Below are 8,644 nucleotides of genomic sequence, written 5' to 3' on the forward strand. Positions count from 1 at the left end.
CCCATCATCTACTTATTACTTCCCCATGCCTTCCTCTAGGCCCAAATAATGGTGAAGTGTCATGTAGTCGACGTTCACATAACACCACTAGAGGAAAACACAACATATATCTCATCAAAATATCGAACGAATACCAAATTCACATGATTACTAATAGCAAGACTTCACCCATGTCCTCAGGAACAAACGTAACTACTCACAAAGCATATTCATGTTCATAATCAGAGGAGTAATAATATGCATAAAGGATCTGAACATATGATCTTCCACCAAGTAAACCAATTAGCATCAACTACAAGGAGTAATCAACACTACTAGCAACCCACAGGTACCAATATGTGGTTTTGATACAAGATTCGATACAAGAGATGAACTAGGGTTTTGAGAGGAGATGGTGCTGGTGAAGATGTTTATGGAGATTGAACCCCTCCCGATCAGAGGATCGTTGGTGATGATTTCCCCCTCCCGAAGGGAAGTGTCCCCGGCAGAACAGCTCCGCCAGAGCCCTAGATTGGTTCCGCCAAGGTTCCGCCTCGTGGCGGCGGAGTTTCATCCCGTAAGCTTGCCCACGATTTTTTCCAGGGTAAAAGCTCTGATATAGCAGAAGATGGACACTGGGGGCCCACCAAGGGGTCCAGGAGACAGGGGGCGCGCCCAGTAGGGGAGCGCACCCCCACTCTCTTGGATGAGGTGTGGGACCCCTGGTGTATTTCTTTCGCCCAAAAATTCTTATTAATTCCAAACAGATGTTTCGTGGAGTTTCAGGAGTTTTGGAGCTGTTCAAAATAGGTTTCCAATATTTGCTCCTTTTCCAGCCAGAATTCCAGTTGCCGGCATTCCCCCTCTTCATGGTAAACCTTGTAAAATAAGAGAGAATAGCCATAAGTATTGAGATATAATGTGTAATAACAGCCCATAATGCAATAAATATTGATATAAAAGCATGATGCAAAATGGACGTATCAACTCCCCCAAGCTTAGACCTCGCTTGTCCTCAAGCGGAAGCCGAAATCGAAAAATATGTTCACATGTTTAGAGATAGAGGTGTCGATAAAAATAAAATACGGACATGAGGGCATCATGATTATTCTTATAACAACAACATATATAGATTTTATCATATGATTTCTTTTGCTCAAGTAAGAATCAATTCACAATGTCAAGTATGGTTCAAAAACTTCATTGGGAACTAACAAACTATAATCTCAGTCATTGAAGCAATTGCAATTTATCGTAACATCAGAAAGAGTCAACAATAGAGCTTTTCAGCAAGCTCACATACTCAACTATCTCGTAGTCTTCTACAATTGTTAACACTCACGCAATACTTATGGTTATGGAGTTTCAACCGGACACTGAGAAAGATAGGGGCTTATTGTGTTGCCTCCCAACGTATTCACCTTTAGGTGATGTCAACAATAATGACCCATGCTAACTTACATCCAATTGGATATATATATATCATGATCTTTCAGACGCGAGGAGCTTGCCAAAGGATAAAATGAAAAAGGGAAAGGTGTGGATCACCTTGACTCAAGCATAAAGTAAAAACATAAAGTAAAAGATAGGCTCTTCGCAGAGGGAAGCAGAGGTTGTCATGTGCCTTTAGGGTTGATGCACAAAATCTTAATGCAAAAGAACGTCAGTTTATATTGCCCCTTGTATGTGGACCTTTATTATGCAGTCCGTCGCTTTTATTACTTCCACAACAAGATTGTACAAAGCTTATTTTCTCTGCACTAATAAGTCATACATATTTAGATAGCAATTTTTATTGCTTGCAACATGACAACTTACTTGAAGGATCTTACTCAATCCATAGGTAGGTATGGTGGACTCTCATGGCAAAACTGGGTTTAAGGATATTTGGAAGCACAAGTAGTATCTCTACTTGGTGCAAGGAATTTGGCTAGCATGAGGGGGAAAGGCAAGCTCAACATGTTTGGAAGGTCAATGACAATATACTTTAACTGGGATGTCGGAAAACATAAACCATTACGTTGTCTTCCTTGTCCAATGTCAACTCTTTTAGCATGTCATACTTAATGAGTGATCCCAACTATAAAAGGTGTCCAAGATAATATATTTATATGTGAACCCCTCTTTCCTTATCACTTCCTATTAATTGCAACGATGACCAAAACTACGTTCATCAACTCTCAACAATTTTTATGCCTCATACTTTCTATATGTGAAGTTATCACTATCCATAAGATCAATATGAACTATTTTATTCTTCCTACTTTCTCAAGATCATAGAAACATAGCAAAGCCCTTGACTCAACACTAATCTTTATTATAGATAGCTCACGGACTCGATTACAAAAAGAGATCACAAAGCAAAACTCAAACTACTTGATATCAAAACTTCAATCTACTAGATCAAGATACTACTAAAAGGATCGAACTAAATAAGGCGGTAAAGATAGGAGTGTGATGGTGATACGATACCGGGGCACCTCCCCCAAGCTTGGCAGTTGCCAAGGGGAGTGCCCATACCCATGTGATTATGTCCTCGGAGGTGGTGAAGTAGGAGTTGTTGATGATGTAGGCTTGTTCCTCAATTTACGCTTGAGTATAATATTTTGCTCCTTTAGGTCCTTGATAACCCACAAGTGCAGGGGACACAACAACTTTCGGTGGGTAAAGTATTCAACCCAAATTTATTGATTCGACACAAGGGGAGCCAAAGAATATTCTTGAGTATTAGCAGTTGAGTTGTCAATTCAACCACACCTGGATAACTTAGTTTCTCCATCAAAGTATTTAGTAGCAAAAGTTGTATGATAATAAAGGTAACGGTAGTAAAAGTAATGTTTTGGGGTTCTGTAGTAGTTGTAACAATAGCAACGGAAAAGTAAATAAGCGAAGAACAATATGTGAAAAGCTCGTAGGCAATGGATCAGTGATGGATAATTATGCCGGATGCGATTCCTCATGTAATAGCTATAACATAGGGTGACACAGAACTAGCTCCAGTTCATCAATGTAATGTGGGCATGTATTCCGTAAATAGTCATACGTTCTTATGGAAAAGAACTTGCATGACATCTTTTGTCCTACCCTCCCGTGGCAGCGGGGTCCTAGCGGAAACTAAGGGATATTAAGGCCTCCTTTTAATAGAGAACCGGAACAAAGCATTAACACATAGTGAATACATGAGCTCCTCAAACTATGGTCATCACCGAGAAGTATCCCGATCATTGTCACTTCGGGGTTGTCGGATCATAACACATAATAGGTGACTATAGACTTGCAAGATAGGATCAAGAACACATATATATTCATGAAAACATAATAGGTTCTGATCTGAAATCATGGCACTCGGGCCCTAGTGACAAGCATTAAGCATAGCAAAGTCATAGCAACATCAATCTTAGAACATAGTGGATACTAGGGATCAAACCCTAACAAAACTAACTTGATTACATGGTAAATCTCATCCAACCCATCACCGTCCAGCAAGCCTACAATGGAATTACTCACGCACGGCGGTGAGCATCATGAAATTGGTGATGGAGGATGGTTGATGATGACGATGGCGACGAATCCCCCTCTCCGGAGCCACGAACGGACTCCAGATCAACCCTCCCGAGAGAGATTAGGGCTTGGCGGCGGCTCCGTGTCGTAAAACGTGATGAAACTTTCTCTCTGATATTTTTGTCCCCGAACGTGAATATATGGAGTTGGAGTTGAGGTCGGTGGAGGTTCAGGGGGCCCACGAGACACGGGGGAGGGGGCGCACGCCCCTGTCTCGTGGACAGGGTGTGGGCCCCCTGGTCTTGATTCTTTCGCCAGTATTTTTTATATTTTCCAAAAAGTTGCTCTCTAGATTTTCAGGACATTCCGAGAACTTTTGTTTTCTACACATAAAACAACATCATGGCAGTTCTGCTGAAAATAGCGGCAGTCCGGGTTAGTTTCATTCAAATCATGCAAGTTAGAGTCCAAAACAAGGGCAAAAGTGTTTGGAAAAGTAGATACGTTGGAGACGTATCCACTCCCCCAAGCTTAAACCTTTGCTTATCCTCAAGCAATTCAGTTGATAAACTGAAAGTGATAAAGAAAAACTTTTACAAACTCTGTTTGCTCTTGTTGTTGTAAACATGAAAAGCCAACATTCAGGTTTCAGCAAATATTACGAACTAACCATACTCACAATAACACTTAGGTCTCACAATTACTCATATCAATAGCGTAATCAGCTAGCGAGCCATAATAATAAAACTCAGATGACAACACTTCCTCAAAACAGTCATAACATGACATAACAAAATAGTATCTCGTTAGCCCTTTCCGAGACCGCAAAACATAAATGCAGAGCACCTTTAAAGATCAAGGACTGACTAAACATTGTAATTCATGGTAAAAGAGATCCAATCAAGTCATACCCAATATAAACCAATAGTAATGAATGCAAATGACAGTGTGCTTTCCAGCGGGTGCTTTTTAATAAGAAGGGTGATGACTCAACATAAAAGTAAATAGATAGGCCCTTCGCAGAGGGAAGCAGGGATTTGTAGAGGTGCCAGAGCTCGATTTTAAAATAGAGATTGAATAACATTTTGAGCGGCATACTTTTGCTGTCAACGCAACAACTATGAGATGGTTGTATCTTCCATACTAGATGCATTATAGGCAGTTCCCAAGCAGAATGGTAAAGGTTTATACTCCCCCATCCACCAACAAGCATCAATCCATGGCTTGCTCGAAACAACAAGTGCCTCCAACTAACAACAGCCCTGGGGGAGTTTTGTTTAATTATTTTGATTTGCTTTGATCTTTTCGGATCATGGGACTGGGCATCCCGGTTACCGACCCTTTCTCGTGAATGAGGAGCGGAGTCCACTCTTCTTGAGAATAACCCACCTAGCATGGAAGATATAGGCAACCCTAGTTGTAACATGAGCTGCTCGAGCATACAAAACAGAATTTCATTTGAAGGTTTGGAGTTTGGCACATACAAATTTACTTGGAACGGCAGGTAAATACCGCATATAGGAAGGTATAGTGGACTCATATGGAACAACTTTGGAGTTTAAGGAGTTTGGATGCACAAGCAGTATTCCCGCTTAGTACAGGTGAAGTCTAGCAAAAGACTGGGAAGCGACCAACTGAGAGAGCGACAACAGTCATAAACATGCATTAAAATTAATTCACACCGAATACAAGCATGAGTAGGATATAATCCACCATGAACATAAAGATCATGAAGGCTATGTCGATTTGATTCAACTACCTGCATGAACATGTGCCAAGTTGAGTCACTCAATTCATTCAAAGGAGGATACCATCCCATCACACCACATCATAATCATTCTAATAGCATGTTGGCACGCAAGGTAAACCGTTATAACTCATAGGTAATCAAGCATGGCACAAGCAACTATAATCTCTAAATGTCATTGCAAATATGTTTACTTCATAATAAGCTGAATCAGAAACGATGAACTCATCATATTTACAAAAACAAGAGAGGTCGAGTTCATACCAGCTTTTCTCATCTCAATAAGTCCATCATATATCGTCATTATTGCCTTTCACTTGCACGACCGAACGATGTGTATAATAATAATAGTGCACGTGCATTGGACTAAGCTGGAATATGCAAGCATTCAACTCAAAAGGGTAGACAGGTAATATGGGCTCTAAATTAAATAAATAATCATGCATATGAGAGCCACTAAGCATTTTCAATATGGTCTTCTCGACCCCCAAAAGAAAGAAAAGAAAATAAAACTATTTACACGGGAAAACTCCCAACAAGTAAGAAGAAGAAGAACAAGAAATCTTTTTGGGTTTTCATTTTAATTCTACTACAAGCATGAAAAATTAAACTGGCTAATTTTTTTGGTTTTTCTTAAGGTTTATCAAACACACAAGAAGAAAACTAGAAAAAGAAATTTAAACTAACATGGATAATACAATGAAAGAGTATGAGCACCGAGGACTAGTGTGTGAACATGAATGTAAAGTTGGTGAAAAATACGTACTCCCCCAAGCTTAGGCTTTTGGCCTAAGTTGGTCTAATAGCAAGGACCGCCGCTACTCTCCCCAGTGTACTGGGAGGTGTAATCAGGATACCACAGGTTGGTCATCGTCGAATCCCACTGGACATATGATGCATGATAAGGGTCCAGTTCAGGTTCCGGCTCAGGTTCTGGTTCTGGAGTAAAAGCTTGGGCTCGATGATTGTACACTGCTTCCGGCGTGACAAGAAAATTTTCTGCAAGCAAATCAAACAACAGAGGCGCAGGCAAAATAATAATCTCAATGTGTTTCTTATTAAATCTAAGTTTATACAAGAGCATCTTATCTTCATTGTCAATAATAAATTTGTGTGCTACCATGCTCTTGTAATCTAAAATGTGAGGAGGCAATTTTGTCTCCTCTTTCTCGTGGTGTCTAATGGGTATCTGAAAATGTCTAGAAAGACGTGAAGCATAGATACCTCCAAATATGGGGCCTTTTGTACGATTAAGGGCTAGCCGTTTAGCAACGACGGCACCCATACTAAAACTATTGTCCCCAAGCAAGGCATGTTGAAGAATGATAATATCAGGAACACTAAAGTTTCCACTATTTCCACGACTAATCAAGCATCTACTAGCAAATATGGCAAAGTATCGTAAAACAGGAAAGTGTACGCTAGAGATTTTTGCCTCGGAGCCCTTCTTTGGCTCCTCTACAGCGATAGTATTAACAAAGCCATCCACATCTTTACGATGGGGTTCCTCTAATTCTCCCTCCTAAGGTATCCTACACACCGCGCAAAAATTACATAAAGACATTTCTCTGAATTCATCATATAAGTGAAATGATACTGAGGGCGGTGACTTCTTAGGATAATAATAAAAGTTTTGCACAAAAGTATTGGTGAGTAAGAGATACTGATTGATCCGGTCGTTCATGAAACCGGTGAGGACTGCATTCTCGACCAAAGAATAAAAATCTTCATGAATTCCAACTTCTTTCAAGAAATCATCACATGGCCATTCACACGACCGCACTTCCGTTAAGCGAGGAAGATTATACTTGGCTTTTTCCTTCTCTTTGGCTTGTTTTTTCCTGAGAGCCTTGGCTAGAAGAGCCCCTCAAAAATTTCCTTAACATTTTCTGAAAATTTCTGAAATTTTAGCAACTTCAAAATAAAAGTGAATAAAACTAAACAAGATTGGTGACAACTACTCCTACAAGTGCCTAGAGCCTATATCATGCATTAGAATTGCTTGGGACCTCATAAATTTAACATGCAAGCTCAAGAACATGGTCACCTATGCAGCAAAAATTTGCAATGAATAAAGCACTAGAACAAAAACTAATTGGACCAATGGAAGAGTCACATACCAAGCAACAATCTCCCAAAGCAGTTTTGTGAATGGAGCTTTGAGCAAGGAGATCGAAAATCGCAGCAAAATGAGCCAGAACTCGTGCTTGAGCTGGATGGGGATTTTTTTGGGTAGAAGATGAAGTGTGTGGGTGCTGGCATAAGTGGAGGGGGGCCACCAGGGGCCCACGAGACAAAGGGGGGCACCCAGGTGGGGTGGGCGCGCCCTCCACTCTCGTGGCCAGGTGCTTGGCCCTCCTACAGTGATTTCAGTGCCTAAAATCCTCAAATATTCCATAAAAAATCATACTAAATTTGCAGGGCATTTGGAGCACTTTTATTTTTGGGACATTTCTAATGCACGGATAATTCAGAAAACAGACAGATAATACTATTTTTGCTTTATTTATTCTAAATAACACAAATTAGAAAGAGGGTACAGAAGGTTGTGCCTTCTAGTTTCATCCATCTTGTGATCATCAAAATGAATCCACTAACAAGGTTGATCAAGTCTTGTTAACAAACTCATTCCGAATAACACGGAACCGGAGAAATTTCGAATAACACTAAGTTACCTCAACGTGGATATGAAAATCCCCAACAATAAGAATATCATACTTTTTCTTGACAGTAGGGAGAGGAAATCCGAAACCTCCAATAATAATAGTTGGAACTTTTCCAATAGAATTGATGCTATGAACTTGAGATTGTTTCGTCGGAAAGTGTACCGTATGCTCATTACCATTAACATGAAAAGGGACATTGCCTTTGTTGCAATCAATAACAGCCCCTGCTGTATTAAGAAAAGGTCTACCAAGGATAATAGACATACTATCATCCTCGGGAATATCAAGAATAACGAAGTCCGTTAAGATAGTGACATTTGCAACCACAACAGGCACATCCTCACAAATACCGACAGGTATAGCAGTTGATTTATGAGCCATTTGCAAAGATATTTCAGTAGGTGTCAACTTATTCAATTCAAGACTACGATATAAAGAGAGAGAGGCATAACACTAACACTAGCTCCAAGATCACATAAAGCAGTTCTAACATAATTTCTTTTAATGGAGCATGGTATAGTTGGTACCCACGGATCTCCAAGTTTCTTTGGTATTCCACCCTTAAAAGTGTAATTAGCAAGCATGGTGGAAATTTCATCTCCCGGTACCTTTCTTTTATTTGTGATGATATCCTTCATATACTTAGCATAAGGATTCACTTTAAGCATATCGATTAAGTGCATACATAAGAAAATAGGTCTAATCATTTCAGCAAAGCGCTCAAAATCCTCATCATCCTTTGACTTGGATG

The sequence above is a fragment of the Triticum dicoccoides genome, chromosome 7B (genome assembly GCF_002162155.2).
Source record: "Triticum dicoccoides isolate Atlit2015 ecotype Zavitan chromosome 7B, WEW_v2.0, whole genome shotgun sequence".
Taxonomy (NCBI): Eukaryota; Viridiplantae; Streptophyta; class Magnoliopsida; order Poales; family Poaceae; genus Triticum; species Triticum dicoccoides.